Here is a 23,126-nt window from a genome sequence, read left to right on the forward strand (position 1 = left end):
TTTGAGGGCAAGAAGATGCCGTTAGTGCCCATGCAAACTCTCCATGAGGTTCAGACAGACCCACGCTGCTCTGTGACATGATATTCGCATGATCCTGAGCCAGTTATTTTACCTCCTCAGATCTAGGTTTTCTCATCTATAAAACAAGGATAATATTTACCTAATGAGAAGTTGTGTCGATTAAATGAGATCATTTAGGATTTCATTTATTTGTTCGTTTAACATTTACTGAGCCTTTACTATGTTCTGGGCTGCATCATGTACTAAGGATACAGAGATTAAAGACTCAGTTCTCATTTGGCAAGAACTTGCAGTCAGGAGAAAGACACAGTCAAACATCAGCAAGCACAATATAGTGTGATAAGCGTATGGATGAAGGTACATATCAGTTGGTTCCAGGACAAACATACTCAGTTTCTAATCTGGCCGGCAAGGAAGTCAGGAAAAGATCACCAGAGGAGGCAACTTCTGTACTGAACCCTGGAGAGTCATTAAGAGTTAGCCAAGTGACTGACTGAGGTCTTTGTCCAAAAATTAAGACCAACTGATTAGTTGGCCCAAGCTATAAAAAAAGTGTTAGTCAAGTGGAAAAGTCCTGAGACAGGAAAAGGAAAGTTGACCCTTCTAGACAAAGGGAAAAGCAGGTTAAGAGAGGAAGGCGAGAGTCTGGTAGATTCAGAGAACCATAATCAGTTTCTTGTGGATAGAACATCAGGTTTAAGGGGAGGAATGATGGAAAATGAGAATGAAGAGGCTGGCAGGAGTTTGGAGCCAGAACATGAGAATCAAAGCTTCTCAGAGTCGCTTTGAGTTTTCATCTTGATGTTACTGGAGTGCTAGGGCAAAGTTTGAGTCGGGGAACAGACATGAATAATTTGATGTTTAGGAGGATCCCTCTGACCCTGTGTGAAGGATAGATTAGAAGAGGACTGGATCAGAGTCGGGGAAAGGAGGTAAGTGTACTGACTCATGCAATAAATGATGAAGAGAGAAGAAAGAAAGAGAAGCAGGCAGATATGAGAGGGATAGACGAGAAAGAGAAATAACCCAGAATGATTCCCAGGTTTCCACCTTGATAACTGGATAGATGGTGGTGTCAATGTTGATGCAAGAAGAGAGGAGATGAGAGTTTTAATTTTGGTGGGCTTGAAGTCTCTGTGGGATGTGAGACTAAAGGTGGGGACTTCCCTGGTGGTCCAGTGGTTAAGGCTTCGCCTTCCAATGCAGGGGGTATGGATTTGATCCCTGGTCAGGGACGGAAGATCCCACATATTTTGCAGCCAAAACACCAAAACATAAAAGAGAAGCAATATTGTAACAAATTCAATAAAGACTTTAAAAAAAGTGGTCCATGTTGAAAAAAAAACAAAAACACTAAAGGTGGTTGGACACACAAGTCTAAGTCTGGGTTCAGGAGAAAAATCTGGGTATAGACATTTTAAAGTCATCCCTTTGTAGACACAGGCTGTCCATAGATGGATCTGTGAGAGAATGAGAGGATTAAGGACGGAACCCAGGATGTACATGGTGAATACAGCGTGGCAAAGTGAGAACAAGAGTGAAAGATAAGCCAGTAAAGGAAGGGGACACAAACAGAGAGGAAGTCGAAAGAGGGGTCACCAGAATCAGCTCTCAAACAGAGGTCAGAAAGGGAACAAGTGGATTAACTGGACTGAGAGCCAGGAAGTCACAGTGTCACTAGGAAAGGCCATTACAACGGGAGCACATTGTACAGTATTACAAGTGTTGGAAGTGAGACAACTTCCATTCTGCTCACTGAGTATATACACTGACAATATTGTGACTTTATCTTTGAAATAAGTTAATCTCTTAAAATTTTCTTTAATTAAAAAAGATATTCTATGGTGTTAATTTGAGATCTACCCACTTAACCTTTTGAAATGCACAATACAGCAGTATTGACCATAGGTACAATGTTGCACAGTGGATCTCTAAAACTTTTTCATCCTGCATTACATAGACTTTATGCCCATTGGTTAGCAATGCCTCATATGACCTACCCCCTAGCCCCTAGCAACCACCATCCCTCTCTCTGAGTCTAGGAATGTGGCTATTTTAGAGCCCTTACATAACTGGAATGATGCAACGTCTGTCCTTCTGTGACAAAATATCCACACTGCTGAATACTGCAGATTCCCTTCCTTTTTAAGGGTTGAATAATGTTCCATGGTTTCAAATAAGCATGTTTCCATCCAGTGACTGCAGGTGAGTTTTGTCTATGACCATTAACTGGTCATGTACATTGTCCATCCCCTTCTCTGCAGGATAGGTCTACGGTTCTTTTATCCGAAAATTTCTATCCATTGAGCCAGACTTGGGACGAGGTATCTGCTTTTGTCAAAATGATCGAGAAAACAGCTGCATAATTTTGCTACTTCCTTCCTACAGCCTCCACTCTGATGCTCAAAACACCAAGGGGCTACACCTGTGCTTTCAGCTCTTTCCCTCCAAGGCCCAGAAGCAGAGGAACACTGCACTGGTCACTAGGCTGCTGGAAGCAGCTAGTGAGGTCACTAGTCCTCACAGCCTGAGTGGCTCAATGGGAATCCACGGATAAAAGGCATGAGGGAAGAGGGAGATGTTATTTCTGGAATTATCATGGTAAGAGGTGTAATGAGAAGCTCACTGCAGGGCTAGAGAGAAAGAAGAAGGAGGCGGCGGCCAGGAAAAGAAAAGCTTCCTTGGGTTCTTTGCAGAGAAGTTGTAGGAAAATATTTGAAAATGTGTGAATGTTGAGAAATAAGTAGAAAACTGAAGAATGAAAGGCATCAGTGCTGGTGAACTAATCCCATTTTCTTGTTTGTATGTGAAAAGACCAAAGAGAGAATCTTGACATAAAGCACATCTTTTAAGAAATCTGTTGCTAATACTTTACAGCTGGGGGTCTCTGCTTAAACTTTCAGACAATAGCCTTGCAGCGTGATCCCCACAGGAAGATGGACAAGGCAGCTTAGCGCCGGCTCCCCCAGACCACTTGCTGCCCATGAGTCAACTGGTTCTGTTTCTGACAGTTTATTTTCATTTTCGCTGAGTTCCCATAAATAACAAGTACTGACTGTGTTCTCTTCTGGAGCTGAAACAAAGGCTCTGGAGTTTAGTTTTGGCCATCCTGCTGGTGTGTTTTGCTTTTCTGGGCTGGAACTGTCCCAAAACCTAAGGTTCTGGGATTCCTGTCCACTCGTTACCATGGCAATTATAAGAAAGTGAGGCTAGGTCTGCCTCCAGTTCTGCAAAGCCCAGTCCAAGGCTTAAGAACAGGTCTTAGGTGGAGACCTTCTAGCCTAGGTTCTGGTTATTTATCTGTAAATAAGAGAAACAGAAGCTTCTAACCATCAGAGATGGCAGGAACAACGAGGAACAATATTTTGACGGAAGAAATGGAATTGGGAATGTCAGCCTTCTCTCTGAGAGTTGAAGAAATAAACAAGCAACTCCCTAAGTTGGGTCAGTTGTTTTACTTGTTTAATTGGACTACACTCCTTTCTGCAGATGGAATATAACTGCTTCACAAGGTGTCAGTTTCTGATCTATGTTGTTGTTCAGTCGCTAAGTTGTGTCTGACTCTTTGCAACCCCATGGACTGCAGCATACTAGGGTTTCCTGTCCTTCACTATTTCCTGAACTTTGCTCAAACTCATGTCCATTGAGTCACTGATGCCATCCAACCATCTCATCCTCTGTTGCCCCCTTCTCTCCCTGCCCTCAATCTTTCCCAGCATCAGGGTCTTTTCCAATGAGTCAGCTCTTTGCATCAGGTGGCCAAAGTATTGGAGCTTCAGCTTCAGCATCAGTCCTTCCAATGTGTGTCTATATCCTTCTCCTTTGAGCCTCCCACCCCACCATCCCATCCCTCCAGCTTGTCACAGAGCACCGAGCTGAGCTCCCCGTGCTATATAGCAGTCTCCCACTAGCAATCTACTTTACACACGGTAGTGTATACATGTCCATGCTACCCTCTCAGTTCATCCCCACTCCCCCAGTGTCCCTAGGTCTGTTTTTTGTGTCTGCATCTCTAGTCCTGCTCTTGAAATAAGTTCATCAGTACCATTTTCCTAGATTTCATATGCTCTTGAGGACAGGCTAGAAATGAGTAGGGTGTCAGTTACATGAAATCAGAAGGCATAAGATAGCCAAGGTATTCAAAACCCACACAGTTCTCATCTCTCTCTGTACAAGCAAACATGTGGGCCAAATACCCTCTTTTCTCAGACTTGCTCTCCTGACCGGACTTGGCTCAGAATAGAACCACTCAGCCCAATGATGATTATACTCAATGCCTGAGGCCAGAGCAAACATGCTGAGCACCTTTGGCAAACATGCAGCATGAGGCTTGAATTTCAGAGCAGCGAGAACTGATGGGGAAGGAAACAGGCATCGGGACAGTTAGAAACTAAGGCATGAGTGGGACCAGATCTTTCCTTATGCTAGCTACATGTGATGGTGTGCGGTAGTCAATACCATCTCTGGGGTCTGACTGCCTGGTTCAAATCCTGGCTCCTCCACCTCTAAGCTGTGTGACCTTCAGAAAGCCACTACACCTCTCTGGGCCTCATGATTTTTTGATTTTTTGCTTTGTCCCTAAATAATGCTCCATACCAATGCTGTGAAGACTACTATGAGTTAATGTAAGTGATCTGCATAGAACAGGGCCTGGGCTATACTACTGACATATGCGGAAGTGATAGCTATTACTAACTGTTATCTGTTAGCCAGGGCTCTTGTCTCTTTCGAGAATTTTCTTTAGAAGAACTAGCACAAACTAGGGTTTAGACTCCCCAAGTCTTCTGATGTCTTCCCTTCATTTCCCCTGTTTTCTGTCCTGGGTGCAGTCTACACTATTCCTCACCCCTTTTGAGAAATGTCCGCCCTTTCTAACTTCTCTTGTGATGCTGACCCTTTTCCTCAGTTCTCTCTTGCTTTCTCCATCTTTCGGTCCATTTCCCCTCACTCTCCTTTCTTGGAGAACAAATCCAGCACACTGCAGGCACTAATTAAAAATTCATCCAACCAATGGTAAACCAGAGCAGTAACATACAATTTAGTCTCAGAATACAATAGTGACTTCAAAATATAAACAGGAAAAAAAAATACCCTATAAGTTATTTCTAATATTGAAGGAAGGGATCTCAGAGAAAGAGATAAGTGATCACTTATCAAACAACATCCAGAAACACAAAATAAAGATAAGAAAAGAAGTTTCCAGTGGGTGTGTGTGCAACCACGACACCTACATATAGGCAACACAACCACCCACACCTCTTCCATGAAGGAGACACAAACAGTCAAACCTCATAAGGCAGACCATCAAAGCTTTCCCCCAAGTGCTCAGGAGCCAGGTCCCAAAGAAGCCTGCCCTCCACTATTATTTTGTCAATTACTAAAAAGACTAGAGAAGCAGGGCAATGGAAGAATTCAACCCCCGTTCCCAGCTCCCATCCCAAAAAGGTGGCCGTTAAGAAAGCCTATGGAAGCAAGGACAGAGCTACCCCACCTAGGAAACGAAGTTCTAAAAATAAACAATTCTTACAACAAATTAACAAATAAATAGATACCGTTAAAACCATGGCACAGTCAAAACACTGTGGAAAATCTAAGTATGTACTTGAAACCACAGACTGCCTGAACTAGAAGGGATCTTGGGGATTCTTGCTTTATAGATACAGAAACTGAAGCCCAAGGACCTTAAGGGACTTGTCCAAGGTCATGCGGTGATGGAGGTGGAGCCAAGTCTGGACAGGCCAAGGGGAATGGGCTTGCCTATATCTGGGAATTTAGGGCCCATTGGGGCTGGACACCCTGCTTGAGGCAGGCAGCATCGAGGAGCCAGAGAAAGAAAGAAAGCAGGGAGGAGGGACTTCCCTGGCGGTCCAGTCAGTAGCTAAGAGTCCGCCAGGCAATGCAGGGGACGCTGGTTTGATCCCTAGTTGGGGAACTAAGATCCCACAGGCCACAGGGCGACTAAACCCACATGTCACAACTACAGTGCCCACATGCCGAAACTTCTAAAGCCCATGCACTCCAACTAGAGAGTCCATGAACCGAGACGGAAGATCCCGAGTGCTGCAACTAGGACCCAATGCAGCCAAATAAATATATACTTTTTAAAAAAGAAAAGGGCAAGGGAAGAGATCAGGAACTTCCATGCCGGCAGACTGGTTTCAGAGATTCAATGAGAGTTGAGGCCAGGATTGAAAAAGTAACGCAGCGAGGAAATGGAGCAACAAAAGCCACCAGGCAAACCACTTGCTGTCCTGGAGCGAGTGGTTATTAAACACTGTCGTGGGGATTTGGGGATGTTCCAAGACTCGGCTCTAAAGGGCCAAATAGCTTTTTCATGTTCTGAAAACCACTGGAGCTCTCCTAGAAGAAGGGCCCAGGTGCTCATCTATTATTGAACATGTTTAAAAAGGCATTTAGGAAAGAGCACCAGGAGACAGATTTGCAACTGCAGCGGCAGTCCCAGGAGGGCTGTGTTTGCTCAGAGGGGGAGCAGAGTTCACGTTCAGTGATACAGGAAGAGCCAACACGGGCAGGTGTCCCGGCGTTCTCGGGAGCACCTGTTGGTGTTTCCCCTTTAGCAGGTCACCCGGAAGTGAGAGACGCAGGGGGCAAACCCTGAAAAGGGCAGCCCCCCCACTGTTAACACGCTCAGACCAATGAGCCATGGCCAAACCCTTGTGTGTCAATGACGGGGGCGGGGGTGTGGGAAGAGGTAGGGTGCATTGATGGGAGAGGGATTTTTGTAATGTATATCTACACACACAGATTCTAAATGAGATAATACATAGCACCAAAAGTTATGTGATAAATAAATAGACGAATAGAGATGGTTAGATAGCATCACCAACTGCATAAGTGTACATGACAGAGGATGAGATGGTTAGATAGCATCATTGACTCAGTCGACATTAATTTGAACAAACTCTGGGAGACAGTGAAGGACAGGGGAGGCTGGTGTTCTGCAGTTCACAGGACTGCAAAGAGCTGGACAAGACAGTGACTGAACAACAACAAAATGTAGATAATAGATCAATTAATGGCTTGATAAATATTTAATGATATATTTTCTATCATATTTTATTTCTTATATTTTAATGATATATATTTACAGCATAGCATTCACAACATATTGTTAAAGGAAAGCATGGATTACAAAACAGGATGTATAATATTATCTCAATTTTTTAAAAATATACACTTACATTTATAAAACATATTTATAATCTAGAAGAGGATGGTGGAAAAGATTGGAATGATAGAACCCAATATATAAATAAAAATTATCTCTGGGTGATAAAATTTGAGGTGAAGCTTATTTTTTTTCTTTATGCTTTTCTCTATTTTATGAACTTTTTCTCAGTGAACAATTGCTATACTTTTGGATCAGACATAAACAACAAATATCAGTACATAAAAGAGGTTTATTACTAAAGATGAAATGAGATTCCTCTGGTTCTGAAAAAGAGATCCTCACAACTTTGTGTGCAATACATTTAAAACCACGGTTTCCTCCTCTGGGCTTTTACATAAGTATAGGCTTAAGTAGCCCAAGCAGTCATGGGGAGAATAAACATACACATAGGGATTTGGGGGGTCTTCTTAGTGGCTGCCTACTATCATCACATTCTTCCCTACATTATACCTGTGTGATATTCTCAACAGCACGCATTTCTTGAGAACAGAGTGTCTTGTTTACCTTTATTTCCTCTTAGCACCCGGCACAGAGTCCTTCGCAGAGAAACCCTTCAGATTACATTTGCAGAACTGAACTGAAGCCGCGTGATAAAGGAAGCGGTAAATGGATACAGGAAGGAAAAGCAATGCCTTCTGGTGGACTTTGAGATTCTGCTCTCACATGAAAAGAAGCAATGCCAGTGGAGATCCAAGAAGAAAGGTTTATCTGAACTTTGCAGAGTAGAGGAAATGCGATCTACTCACCGTAGTTCTTTGGGTAGAGCAAATTCTCTTCTGCGATGGAGCATCTCTCACTTCTGGGCTGGGGTGGGGCAGGGGGCCTGGAAATGTACAATTCTTCATCTTCAGGGCAGAAAGAAACCGAGCACCCTCCTTTACATCCTTATTTAGCACTTGCAGGAAGATCAAGATACCCCTGCCGATACTATCATGATGAACCCGTCTTTCCTTACATCCTAAGAGCTCAGAATCTCATCTGAGTGTGGCTCTTTTCCTGCCTGGACAACCTCAACCTCCTTTTCTCCTGACTCCGCTGACTTTCCCTTTCTCTCTGCATTAGTTTAAGCGGACTAGCATAACAGGAGTCATCTTGCTCTCTCCCTACACTCAGATTCTGTTGCTCTCTTTAATCGCTATCAAGTTTCTGTTATTAAAGATGTGACATTTCCCCTACCTTCAATTCTGATTTCATTTTTCCTCTTCCACATCTCTTTCCTTTCATTTGCCCACCGCTTTCCTTCATTTTCTTGGTCTCCTGGCTGAGATTTTTCTCTGCAGAAGCCTTCTTTCTTTGCCAGGTACATGTCCTTGGATCACTCAAATTCCCCTTGAAAGCTCTTGTCTATAAAGCCTTTCCAGGATATTCATCTAGGTAGAATTATTTGTGACTTTGCCAAGAGAAAAGACAAATTCACACATGCCTAAAACTTTTAAAGACATTAGAAGTTTATATTTCTGTATTTCATTGTCTGATGAATAGAAAGCCCTTTAGACAGGTAATGTCTTTTGCCTTCTACAATTCTAAGGTGCATTTGAGGATTCAGCACAGCCCACTGTGGATGCACTGTGGGACTGATGTGTTTTTAATACAGCGCTCAGAATTCTCAGTTGCCCCCTAGGGACCAAAAGGAGAATTGCAGCAAGCAATCAAAGGGTGGTGTCCTCTACATTTTTACCCAATTCCTTAACCCTTAATGTACCCATTTTCAATGTACATGTTTTAAATTTTAAGCAGAGACTGCATCTTTTCTGAACTCATTCCTGTTCTAGGAGTTGCAGACTCCAATGGCTGCAGGAACTAGGCAGACTGTTAACACAGGGCTGGACCCCAAGAGGGCTGCATTGAATTGACAGCTTGTATTCCTGGGGTTTCCCAGGTGGCACTAGTGGTAAAGAACCTACCTGCCAATGCAGAAGACACAACAGACATAGGTTCCATCCCTGGGTAGGGAAGATCCCCTGGAGGAGGGCATGGCAACCCACTCCAGTATTCTTGCCTGGAGAATCCCATGGACAGAGGTGCCAGCGGGCTACAGTCCACAGCGTAGCAAAGAGTTGGACATGACTGAAGCTGCTTAGAAAGCATGCATTCCATTCCAAAGAGGGTCCACCCCTCAGTCCCAGCAGAATGCGAGCCCAGGGTAGCCACTCTCCTGATTTTCTAGGAACCCACAAATCTGGAGTTTCAGGATAATCTAGAAAATTTTAAATGTAGAGCCAATTTAATCTTCAATACAACACCCCAGGTCACGTTGAACATGTCTACAATCCATGTTTTACCCATCCTGTGATTTATTACCTTTCCTAAACATTCTCAGCAAGTCCTCATGTAGTGTCACACTGTCACCAGAGGGTCAAATGGAGACAACTGATGGAGCGAAATAATTGACACAAGAGCTGCAAACAATGTCACGTTCACTTGGAACCATAGGTTAGGGTACATGACTAAATGCAGTTCTTAGTAAACAAAGAGGGTTAACGCTTATCTACTCTATGGAAAAATCAAGCATAAAAAGTGGAATGTTCATAGCCCAGTGTGTCAAATTATAAAAATTCATATCCCAATTCTCTAAAACTTAGTAGTCACGGGAAAAATGATAGATCAAATGCTACCCACATTTTCCCTGTTGCTCGGAAGTGGGTCTGGAGTCTCAACAAAGCAGTCAGACAACGTTTAAACAGGGGACATATGGGCATCATCTGAAAGGTTTTTACTTTAAGTTGCAGTTAAATTAATAACAGCTATTGATAATAACAGCTTTCCTTAGAAATTTATCTGACAACTTATTTAAAATAATACATTTAAAAAAAAGCCCCTTTGTACATGCTTAGTCATTCAGTTGTGTCCAACTCTTTGTGGCCCCATGGTCTGTAGCACGCCAGGCTCCTCTGCTAATGGATTTTTTCAGGCAAAAATACTGGAGTGGGGTGCCATTCCCTTCTCCAGGGGATCTTCCCAACCCAGGGATCGAACCTGAATCTTCTGCATTGGCAGGCAGATTCTTTACCACTGAGTTATCTGGGAAGTTGCTTTGGGGGCTGGTATTTCTAAAAATCCCTTGGTGGCTGGTGTCACATGGTTGAGAGCCACTGTACCCAATCTTATCACCTTAATGGCGCTTGATACTATTTGAAGTGATGATAGTTACTTATTTGTTGATGTGTTTGTTGTCTCATCTCCTCACCAAGATATAAATTAATTGAGGGCGGGGAATTTATTGGTCTTATTCAGTACTGTTTACCCCATACCTGGAGTAGTGCCTGGTACTTAGTAGAGCCTCGGGAGATATTTTCTGAATGAATAACCTCAGACAATCAGCCTAATATCCTGGAATTCTGTATCAGTAACTGAAGACCATGGGTAATTCAGAATCTTCTGGAGTGAGAGGTACAGGCCTTAACTCTTTCCTGCTGGGCTTCTGGCTCTATCGTTAACTTTGTGGAGGGATAAATATTCAAATTTATTTCCAAGTAAATGGCTGGAAAATAAAATGAAAATAGAGAACAGTGACAAAGTGGCAGTATTCAATATCCATTAAGTGGACACTTCTCCTCGTGAAAAGGCAACATCTGTGGTAAACTACCCCTGTGTTTTATAGATTAAAACTGATATTTTGGGTCTCATTCCTGGAGCTTCAGAGGTAGGACCTGAGAACTTGCATTTCAAGTAAGTTCCCAGGTGATGCTGCTACTGCTGGCCGGGGGACCACACTTTTAGAACCACCGCTATGAACTGTAAGACACTATTCATGCGTCAACTATTACTATCATTCACCCTCCACTTCACCACCATCCCCTTTACAGTCAACCCTGACTGGGACATATCTTTGAACATAAACCACCATCCCCTGTGGGAGGAATTCCTTTCACACTTGTGGGTCAACCTACCTGCTACACAATAAGAAAGCCATAAAGGAGAGATTGGCTGTTCTTTACTATCAACCACAAAGTGGTGGTTTATTACAGTGAAACAAAAGCCAAGGAGATCACATGGCACAAGAACCCATGATATATGAGGTTTCATGAGCAGTCACAACTGCCTAATGTGGTTTGGTGGTTATTTAATGGTTACTGAGAACCACAGCGTCCTAAATCTAAGCTGAACATGTTTCCAATCCCCGCGTTGGGGGCAATAAGCCCAGCGCGCACTGCTCTGCTGTGTTGTGGACTTTTACTCCTCTTCTATTATTAATAAGACTCAATTTTTAAAAATCCCTGTATAAAAAGTTGTTCAAGAATGAAGGAAGAAAGCGTATTCATCACCAGTTTATCATGAAGTGTGTCAAGGATTCTATATGTTGCCTCCTAGCTACTTCCTTTCAGCAACTAAGGCTAAAATCCAGCCATGTTTGTACGTGTGCACGTGGATCGTTTTTCTTCATTTTCTTGTTTTCTACAATCCAATTTCAGTTGTATTAAAACTGGCTTAACATATGTTGAATTATACTTCAAAGACAAAACTCATATGAAAGAGGTTAGATTTGGGGCTACCAAAGGCGGAGGGTGGGGGTACATGAAACTGGATGAAAGCAGTCAAATGGTATCAACTTCTAAGTGTAAGATAAAAAGATCCTAGGGATATAGTGTACAACATGATAAATATAATTAATACTACTATAGGATATATATGTAAATTGTTAAGAGACTAAATCCTAAGAGTTCTCATTGTGAGAAGGACCTTTTTTTAATTTCTTTAATGTTGAGTCTATGCAAGATGATGGATGTTCACCAAACTTGTTATGATCATCATTTCATGATGTATGGAAGTCAAATCACCTTACACTCACACAGGACTGTCAATTTTATCTCAATAAAACGAGAAGAAAAAACACATTCAAGTAAAGAACAGTGAATACTTGCACAGCGCCTGCTACACACCCGATACTGTGCTAAGAATCTGAAATGAATTAAAAGTTGTTTGATCCTTACAGCAACAGTTTGAGGTAGGTGCTACCATCCTTCCCGTTTTATAGATGAGAAAATGGAGGAAAGGGATGAGAAAGCTGAAGCAACATTTATTTACACTGCTTTGTATGATTCCCTGTTTTAGGCAGAAGGGGAGCAAGATATGATGCCTCTCGGCTTTTAACTATGCCTCAAAGGACAAGTTCAAGAACCCAAGGTTAAGGAGAAAGCATAAGACAAGATACGTAACCATAAAAGTACAGGAGGTTGGGAGAAGGTGTTGTCCCAATTATGCTGGTGTGTAGACTCCACACAGGGAGGTGAGGAGGAAATAGGATACAAAGGGAGGGCAGTCCTGACTCTGTGACTCGGGAACCGGGGGTCAGTCACACCCTTTGCCTTCTGGAAGCATTTCCCAAATTTCACTGAAGAACTACTGCTCCAATTTTTGTAACATATGTGCACTACTTTCACTATTTTTAATTTAATATATGAAATTACCTTCTCTAAAAAAATACATTTATTAAAAAATTCATATCACGACTGTGAATGTAAGACAAGTGTTACTTGCCAAAGATAGAAGATAACTATAAAAATAAATAGGACTTCCCTGCTAGTCCAGAGGTTAAGAATCCTCCTGTCAATTCAGGGGACTGGGGTTTGATCTCTGGTCTAGGAAGATCCTACGTGCCTCAGGGCAAGTAAGCCTGTGCACCAGAACTACTGAAGCCCTTATGCTCTAGAGTTTGTGCTCCGCAACAAGAGAAGCCACGGCAAAGGGAAGCCCTCTCATCACAACCGGAGCAGCCCCTGCTTTCCAAAACTAGAGAAAGCCCACACACAGCAATGAAGACCTGGCACAGCCAAAAACAAATTTAAACATTTTTAAGTAGATTACTTAAATTAAAGAATACTCATTCTTCTTAACTCACGTACCACAGTGAAACTCAAAATCACACTTCGGGAAACACTGAGTTTCCCGATGATGAATGATGAATCACAGATCAGTGGTCTCAGCTATCGAATCTGGCTTCTCCTTTCTCTTTTATATATGTGCACTTTTTTTTTTCTCAATGGATCTCTAGCTAGTTCTATATAAGATCCCCAAATTCCTCTCTCTTAGCTAGTTGAACTCATAAAATATTTGGTTGATTGTGTTTTATGGAAAACAAAGTTAAAATTTCATGTCACTCTCCTGCTAAGATTTGAGGACTGTTTTGTAGGTCAGCTATTTTAAATTCTCCTCGGTGGTTGAACATTCCTCTGCACTTCCAGCAGGTGTCTGATCAATGGGGCTGCATGGCCACAGTGCCACTGCCATGGCGGCTGTGTTTTAGAAGAGCTTTCAACTGCAGAAGCGAGCTCTTTGCTAGAAAATCTCCCCTATGCCATCAGAACCTAGACAGCTGCCTCTGTAGGTTAGTGGTGGCCTTTATTACTGGGAGAAAGGTGTTCTGTCCTCACAGTTTGAAGAGACAGATTATTGTTATAACTGAAAAAAAAAAGGCGATATGGATGTGTGTATTCATGATGTATTTTTAGGTGTGTGTGTGTCTGTAATGCGCGCATGTGTGCTTCAGTCATGTCCAACTCTTTTCTACCCTATGCACTGTAGCCCACCAGACTCCTCTGTCCATGGGATTCTCCAGGCAAGAATACTGGAGTGGGTTGCCATTTCCTACTCCAGGGGATCTTCCCAACCCAGGGATCAAACCCACGTCTCTTACATCTCCAATATTGGCAGGTGGGTTCTTTATCACAAGCACCACCTGGGAAGCTGGTGTCGGTAATAGTATCAGAAAGGTGTAAGGCTGTAAGGATGCAGAAAAGCTTTTCTGTTGTTGCTCTTTCTATCTTTCCTGCCTCTCTCCTTTCTTCCACTCCTCCCCCCCGCTTACTTTTTCATTTCATGTTCCTCTCAGGAAAATATTATCCTGAAACAGTCAGTCACACCTTGAGCCAACCTCTCCCTCATCCCAGTACAGGATCATTTGTGAACACTCGTTTAAACACTCTCATGTGATAGGGCTCACATGTATCCATGGTGTTGTCTGTCCTCTGGCCTACAGAAGAATTCTCATTTGTATTGCTACACTCTGACCCCATTAGTCTAGTTAAAATCTGTGTATCAATGCAAAAAGCATATTGAACTTAAATGGAGCTAGATGTAAATATCTACACTCAGCACTGCCACTCCTTAAATGTATGAATTTGGCAAGTCAGACTTTTCTGAGCCTCAGTTTATGTAACTGAGCAAATATTTCCCAAAGTTTTCATCAGAATCAAAATTAGATCCTATATGATAAAACTCTTCATAAACCACATTGCTCTTAAAGGGTCATATAAACATCAGATGTGCTAGAGGCCAAATCTTCCTAAGATCCCTTGATCTCAGGCTACACTGTTCTAGAAACTCTACATCTTCCTCAGAGCCTATAGGGAGAACAGATGTTTTTCACTGTTATATGAAGAGAATGCTGAGGTGGCTTAAACCATCCACCAGAAATTCTAACTAAGAGATAGTATTCACATTCTTCACCAGCAAGTTTCCCTCCTTATGGGATGAATGAAAAAAATGGTATGTGTTATTACGAGAAGAGCCAAAGTTAATGATCTTAAAAGAAACCACACATCAAACTCTAAGAGTAGAAAAATGTGAAAGGAGATCTAGTGGAGTCTGGTGTAAAAGGAGACTATGGCGCACTTGGAACATACAGCACAGGAGATTGGTCCTCTTCCCCGTGGGGTCTGACACTCTCTCCCCAGCGTCTGCCTCCTGCTTCTGCTGTTCTCCTCCTTGCTCTGCCTCTCCAAGACCACACTTTCATTCTCATCATTCCCCTGGTGCTTTAAGTTTAAACCTTCAGAACACTTAGCTGATAGAACTAAGACCTGGGATGCTTATAGAACCAGCAATGGGGCAGCCTTGATGGGCAGCAGAGAACAGCTGGGTCATATGATCACAGGGAGGGAGAGTGGGTAAAAGTGTGGGAGTGCCACCCCCGCCACTCACTCTCTCTCAAAGTGAACTGAAATGTTCACCAAACTATGGATATAAATCATTCTAATAGAGAAAGAAAAATCATACCAAATAATCTGACTTCTATACCTGTTATGATATGTTTGTATTCATGTTTTTTATTGATAGCTTTCATTCTTAAAGGCAGATTATTTTCTTAATTAGACTTCCCTTTAAATTTTTGTACTAGGGGCCAATCAGGAGAGTTAACAAGCCAAGGTCAGCTGCTTCCCTTCCTGTACACACAAATAGCTTTACTCTGGTCTCAGCGAACTCTCAGAAATAGGTATTGTGGTGAGAGACACTGTGTGAGAACTTGCACAAATCTATCAGTGCTACAGGAGATCTCAAAGCAGAAGATCTCCTGGTGGTAGGTCAACAGAGGTATGCTTGTCTATGAAGGACATTCAGATATTATAGCTTTAATGCCAAACCTCAGGGAAAGTTAATATGCTATTGATGTATGCACAAAGTAGCCAGTTTAGTAGAAAATACATCAAGGTACAAAAGGAGTGGTTTCTGCCATGATGGTCTCTGACAGTCTTGAGGCACATCAGCCTGTGCCTGTGAGTCAGCCAGGTGCTGCCCCCACTGGTGAAAGAAGGTATTGCTCTCCCATCTTCCTGGGTCACTTAGGGCACCGAGAATGGAAACAGCAGTAGAAATGATGTCACAACAAGCATGAGCCAGCCCTACTAGCTCCTTGGGAACATGTGCCTGAATTTCGAAGGCCTCTAACTTGCAAGAAAATGGTCCTAGCATGATGAAAACTGCAGACACAGACCATGTGACCAACCCCATCCTCTGTGTGTTGTAGCTGCCAAAGATGATAAATATTCTTATCAGCGAAATTAGAGGATCAGAAGATCAGAAAGAGAAAACCTTCTGAGATTCCCAGCAGACCAGGAACCACCAAGGAGAGACACATACCCACCACATATGTGTCTACTCTCCTATTACCGAATTAATATAATCCAAGCTTCTCAGGTTAAGGGATGTCATTTTGAATGTTTAGGGTCATTATACAACAGCAAAAATGTGACCAAACCTTGTCACCTTGGACATCAATCTTATGGCATTGAAGTTGGATTATCAAGAACTCTGAAATTATTCTCATCTGAGTACTAGTCTCTACTGAATGCTTAATCATGGGAGGTTAGTTTAAAGAAGTATAATACAGGGACTTCCCTGGTGGTCCACTGGTGAAGACATTGCTTCCACTGCAGCAGGCATGGGTTCGATCCCTGTTTGGGTAACTAAGAACACACATGCCATGCGATGCAGCCCCCAAAAATAGTACAATACATCTTTACAATGGGATATGAGACAGTCATTAAGTTTCATGCTTTCAGATAACATTAATAAAATAAGAATATGGCCACAATATCATAGTGAGAGAAAGAAGATTGCAACTGTTCATACATTGTGTTTCCAATTCTATTGTATCGCACTGTATTGTATTACAATATACACAGAAAAAAGCATCAGATAAGAAACAGAAGAAATGTAAATGCTAGTTCTCTGTAGGTATGGAAATGGGTAAATTTTGTTTTGTCCCCTAAATACATTTAATAAGCATATAAGAAAATTGCAAATGTTATAATAAGAAAATCGTGTTTTTAACTTATCTATCAACATGAGTCTTGTAACCCCTCCACACCACTACTTCTTCAACACTGTCACTTCAGTCGTGTCCGACCCTGTGTGACCCCACAGACGGCAGCCCACCAGGCTCCCCAGTCCCTGGGATTCTCAAGGCAAGAACACTGGAGTGGGTTGCCATTTCCTTCTCCAATGTGTGAAAGTGAAAAGTGAAAGTGAAGTCGCTCAGTCGTGTCCGACTCGTAGCACCAGGCTCCTCCGTTCATGGGATTCTCCAGGCAAGAGTACACTACTGAAGAAACATCATAAGCCAGAATTAGAAAGATGGCTCATCAGAGACTCAGGAGCCAACCAGAGATAACTGTCATGAAATAAAACTCTCAATAAAAAGTAAACAAGGTGGATGAAAGCCGTCTTTCAGCTTTGGGGACACTTTCCTCTTTACTGTGTTTCCTTAAGTCAAGGTCAAGCCAGCATTTCTGTCTCCAAGCTCCGTCCAGCTTTTCTCAAACCCGACCAGCAGGTATAGGTTTCAAAAGCAAAGTCAACCAAGGTTTTCTTGGTCTTTTATCCTTTTCATTCAGTGGCTGATGACAGCACATGAAGACAACCAGCCTTTCTGAAATGACCTTTCTGAAGTCTATTCCCCCAATACCTCCTGCTCTGCTCTTCAAATTATTTTATAAACGTACTTGGGGGCAGCAGCTTGACTTTGTGGACTAACAGGGCCATGGAGACGTTGAGGGCTTAACTGCACACCTCCCCACCCCACAAGTCTCTTTCTGGAACCTCAGGAAAGGGTGTAGACAAAAAGCCACATGGGCCATGGCTCTTGGAGCTGAGGGAACCACATCACTTGGATGTGAGAGTCTGTGATAATCAACAACTTAGAAAGACAACCAAAAGCATGCAACCCAGAGGCCCTGTCTGTAAGCCCGTGTCATATAGATGCACGGTCTTAACTAACCAGGCAACATGAAACGCCAGCCAAACATAAGACAAACGATTTAAAAATCACCTTAGGGTGCGCGCCCGCCCACCCTTGACCCAGGCCCGGCTCCCACGTCCCCAGCTCCGCCCCCGCACGCCCTGCCCCCCGCGGAACCCGCCCGGCTGAGCGGTGGGTTGGCCAGGCCCGAGATGGCCAGAGGCTGACGTGACCTGGCCGTAGGCTGACGTGAGCGGGCCGGGCCAAGATGGCGGCGCAGGTGGTGCAGGCAGTGCAAGCCGTCCATCTGGAGTTGGATGCCTTCCTCGTGTGTCTCAACCACACTCTAAGCACGGAGAAGGAAGAGGTGATGGGGCTGTGCACTGGGGAGGTTGACACCATCAGAATTGTTCAAATTCATTCTGTCATCATCCTGCGACGTTCTGATAAGAGGAAGAAGGATCGCGTGGAAATTTCTCCAGAGCAGCTGTCTGCGGCCTCAACAGAGGCAGAGAAGTTGGCTGAACTGACGGGTCGCCCCATGAGAGTTGTGGGTTGGTATCACTCCCATCCCCATATAACTGTTTGGCCTTCACATGTTGATGTCCACACACAAGCCATGTACCAGATGATGGATCAAGGCTTTGTAGGACTTATATTTTCCTGCTTCATAGAAGATAGAAATACAAAGACTGGACGGGTACTCTATACTTGTTTTCAATCCATACAGGCCCAAAAGAGCTCAGAGTATGAGAGAATTGAAATCCCAATTCATATTGTACCTCACATAACCATTGGGAAAGTATGCCTTGAGTCAGCAGTTGAGCTGCCCAAGATCCTGTGCCAAGAACAAGATGCATATTAGGAGGATCCACAGCCTTATACATCTGGACTCTGTAACCAAGATCCATAATGGCTCAGTGTTTACCAAGAATCTGTGTAGTCAGATGTCAGCGGTCAGCGGACCTCTACTACAGTGGTTGGAGGACAGACTGGAGCAAAACCAACAGCATGTGCAGGAGCTGCAACAAGAAAAGCAAGAGCTTCTGCAAGAACTTTCTTCTCTAGAATAAAGCCAGAGACAGAATGGGGAAGGATGAATATGTCCAGGAATAAAATTAATTAGGCTGAATCCATTTTGAAGAAGAAAAACTGGGAGGACTCTCATTACCTGACTTCAAGATTTACTATAAAACTGCAGTGATCAAGACAGCCCAACCAATTTTGACAAAGGTACAGAAGCAATTCAACGGAGGAAGGATAGTCTTTTCAACAAATCATGTTGGTGCAGTTGGCAAAGAAAAGGAACTTTGACCTAAATTGTATACATTATACAAATCTGAAAATGTATCATGATGTTAGGTGTAAGATGTAAAACTGTAAGACCTTTAGGGAAAAAAATCATAGAAAAATCTTTAGGATGTTGGGCTAGGCAACAAGCTCTTGGCCTTCACCCCAAAAGCACAGTCCTAAAAGGAAAAAGTTGATATACTGGACTTTATCAAAAGGAAAAACTTCTGCTCTGCAAACAATTTAAGAGGAAGATATTATTGAGAGAAATCACTTGCAAACCATTTATCACAATGAATCTAGAATAAAGTCAAGAGGAAAAATAATAAAATTAGAAAATGAGCAGAAGACATGAATAGACATAGCACTGAAGAGGGAATGTGGATGGCAAGCAAGCATAGGAGAAAATGTTGAATCTTATTAGTAATCAGGGGATGCAAATTAAAACCACAAGGAATTATGACTATGTACTTATCAGAATGGCTAAAGAAAATAATAATGAAAATGGGGACTTCCTGGCAGTTCAGTGGTTGAGACTCTGCCTTTCAATGCTGGGGGCATGGGTTTGATCCCTAGTTGGGGAACTAAGATCCCACATGCCTTGGGTTGTGGCCAAAATTTTTTTTAAATAGTGAAAATAGCAGATGCTGTTGAGCATACAAACTGGGTATCTCATACCTTGCTGAATGGAATGTAAAATGGTAAGCCACTCTGAAAAAAAGAGTTTGGAAACTTCTAATAAAGTTAAACATGAAAGTGAACGTGTTAGCTGCTCAGTCATGTCTGATTCTTTGGATCCCATGGACTGTAGCCTGCCAGGTTCCTCTGTCCATAGGGATTCTCCAGGCAGGAATACTGGAGTAGGTTGCCATTCCCTTCCCCAGGGGATCTTCCTGACCCAGGGATCGAAAGTTAAACATACATGTTCTTTATTACCCAGCAATTGTTCTTCTGGACATCTATCCCAAAGAAATAAAAGCCTATTTTGGCACAAAAACTTCTATACAGATGTTATTAGCAATTTTATTTGTAATAGCCCCAAATGAAACAACCCAGATGTCCTGCAGTTGAGTGTGCAGTTAAACCAACCATTCACACTATGGGATACTACTCTGCAATGTAAAGAAACAGAATATTGATATACACAACTTGGATGGATCTCAAGTGTATTATGATGAATGAAAAAGTCAGTCTCAATAGGTCACCTACTGTATGACTGCATTTGTATAACATTATAAATTCTTGAAGTGAAAAAATTATAAAAATGAAGAACAGATTAATGGTTACCAGGGATAGGGACTGGAGGGGGTATGAGATATGGGTGATTATAAAGGGTAACAACACAAGCAGTTCCTTTGTGCTGATGGAACAGTTCTATTTCTTGATTGTGGTGTTGATTATATCTGTGCTAAAACTATATGGAGCTACACAAAAAACCCACAAATGGAGTGCATGTAAAATCTGGTGAAACCAAATAAGGTCTACAGTCTAGCCAGTAGTACTGTACCATTGTCATATGTTGGTTTTGAAGTTGGACTATAGCGATGTGTAAGATCTTACCACTGGGGGAAACTGGGACTCCCTGTAGTACTTTTGCACCTTCCTATTAATTTGTAATTATTGCAAAATAAAGAGTTGTAAGTTTTAAATAAGGAAAAAATAAAAATAAAAATCACCTTAGGTTATAGAAATTTTGTGTCACAATCTGCATCCTTCTTGCAGTACTTCTTTTTTTGTTTTCCCCAGCAACTAGGAAAATGACAAGACTAATTTGGTGGGAGCAGTGCTAGGCTCATAGTAGGTGCTCAATTATTATATGTAAGAAAGAAGGGAAGACCCCAAGCCCTCAATGCCTTGGAAGTCACACCTTGCTGTCAGGGCTGGACTGCCCCCTAGGAAATACCCCAGATTTTAGATTCTCCCAAAGTCAGCCCCTGGAGTGGTTAACAGTTCTGGCACTCTACACTTCTCTCTATGAAGAAATTCTCCCGAGAGCTAGTAGAGATCCTTTCTGCTGGATCTTAAGCCCACTTAACTCTGGTTCTGTCTGGAGAAGAGAGGGTGAACAGCTGATGTCAACACTTGGTCCGATAATTCTTTATAGATTTAAAGAAAGTCATCACCTCCTTGCTCTCCTCCTTCCCCTCCATGACCCCAATTCCCACAGCCTTTCTCCATGGAGTCTGTTTCTTAATCCCTTAATCCAATGATGCCTATTAGGATGCAGTTCAAAGTCAGTGAAAAGAACATGTTGTTAAGTGGTGGTATCGGGAGATGCAGAGCAAACACACCGGCGCAAGAAGAAGCTCATATTTCACTCCTCAGGTGCCTTCTGTGAACCTGGAAAGTGTGTGGATGGCACGTGGCTCCTCCCCTGGGGTGTGAGGTGGAATGAAGTGGGGGCAGGTGTGTTCCAGCCATCATCAAGTATTTCCTGGCCTGCTGAGCACTGTCTAAGGCAGGGAACAGACATCTAGTGGAAAACCAAACAGATGTGATTCCTATGTTTGTGAGCAGCCCATCAGCTTGTCCAAGATATGTGTGTGTGTGTGTGTGTGTGTGTGTGTGTGTATGTGTGAGCCCACACAAGCACACATGCGTGCTTGGGAGATGGAGAGGCTGTTTTAGGTCAAGAGTCAACGGCTTTCAAGTGGAATCTGTCACAACAGTGATCGACCTTTCTCATATCACCACCAAACTGACCATCCTGGAATATAATTTTGCTTGTCCTCAAGGAATTCCCCAGTGGTCGGCAGTAAAAGAATCCACCTGAAATGCAGGAGATGTGGGTTTGATCCCTGGGTTGGGAAGATCCCCCGGAGAAAGAGATGGCTATTCTTGCCTGGGAAATCCCACGGACAGAGGAGCTTGGCGGGCTACAGTCCATGGGGTCGCAAAGAGTTGGGCACGACCGGGTGACTAAACAACAAGAGCAGGTACCAGTATGACAGAGGACCCACAGCCTGGAGTTAGTGCTGTCTCCTGGATACGGGGTGACCAGAAGCAGCCTTTAACCTGACTCATTCATCTCAGGCTCCAAATGCCAGTGGCGCCTTCTGTTTTATGATGCTGCTGCTGCGGCAGCTCCTGGGAGTCATCTTTCTACTAGTTTGGTTACCCTTCCTCTCTCTTACTTAATTCACAAATAAGACTACTGACCCAGCATTTCCAACCAACCACTTTCTCCTGGAGTCCTTCTTTCACTGGTGAATGTGGCTCTAATCTGTTAGGACTGCAAGCCTAAAATGATAACTGGGGGTTGGGGAGCCCAAAGAATGACCTGGACAAACAGAGAATGCTCTACTCTATATAAGGAGGAGTATTTTCCAGTGGATGGAAGCAGGGAAGAGGGAGTGGGCTTGTAAAATACACGTCTGGTGCTTTTGGGAGAAAGGACAGCGGAGATGAAAACCATACATATCCTCGCAGTTCTGACCTAGACAGTCCCTTTAAGGTCTGTTTACATCTTACAGCTTGAAAATGCACCATCATCATTTCTTGAAGTCATTGCTCAGAACACACCCCCACTGCATTTCATTTTTATTATCCCCATTTTAGGAACGATTAAATGGAAGCAGGGAGCAGCAGCAATGAAGCAAATCATGAGAGGCTCAGATAAAGAGAGAAGCCCGAATGCTTGTTGGAACTGCCTCTCTGTGCCAGACTATTTTTAATGCAACTTTATTCATCTACCCCCCCCCCCTTAGAGAGACTTAGAAATGAACCCTTCTGCACAGAAATATTTTTCTACCATCCCCTACCCTTTCCAACTCACCAGGCTATGTCTGTGTGTATCTGTATTCTTCTTTAAATGTTCCTCACATTTCTACCTACCAGATATGCACTTGGCTTTCTGTGAATGTGATTCTGACCCAGAGATCTCTGCTATTCCGGCTTCCTGCCTGCATGCCTCCTTAATAGCCACTTATATAGGATCTCACTAAAGGGTCACAAAAGTGTGTCCCCTTTGTTTCAAAAGAAGAAAGGAGGTTGAGTAAACGTGGAAACTTTGAATATGCTCGGTGTATTTTCAGAGCAAAATTGTGACAGTGGGAACAACAATTGCTCTGAGACGCGGTGTGGGGAACCAAGGCTCATCGATGATAAAAGGCCATTCTTTTTACTGGATGTTCTTTTGCATCATTTGACTTTTTATCATGTGTAGAT

The 23,126-nt window shown here is 42.9% G+C and overlaps 1 protein-coding gene and 1 pseudogene across 3 annotated transcripts in view; one reads left to right on the top strand and one right to left on the bottom strand.

Annotated features, from left to right (window-relative positions):
- GRIN2B (glutamate ionotropic receptor NMDA type subunit 2B) overlaps positions 1-23,126 on the bottom strand; it is a 483,052-nt gene that overhangs the window by 102,922 nt on the left and 357,004 nt on the right. The gene's annotated exons all lie outside the window — the stretch shown is intronic.
- On the top strand, positions 17,938-18,770 carry LOC139030677 (lys-63-specific deubiquitinase BRCC36 pseudogene; annotated as a pseudogene).

Source organism: Odocoileus virginianus, chromosome 23 (genome assembly GCF_023699985.2).
Source record: "Odocoileus virginianus isolate 20LAN1187 ecotype Illinois chromosome 23, Ovbor_1.2, whole genome shotgun sequence".
NCBI classification, from domain to species: domain Eukaryota; kingdom Metazoa; phylum Chordata; class Mammalia; order Artiodactyla; family Cervidae; genus Odocoileus; species Odocoileus virginianus.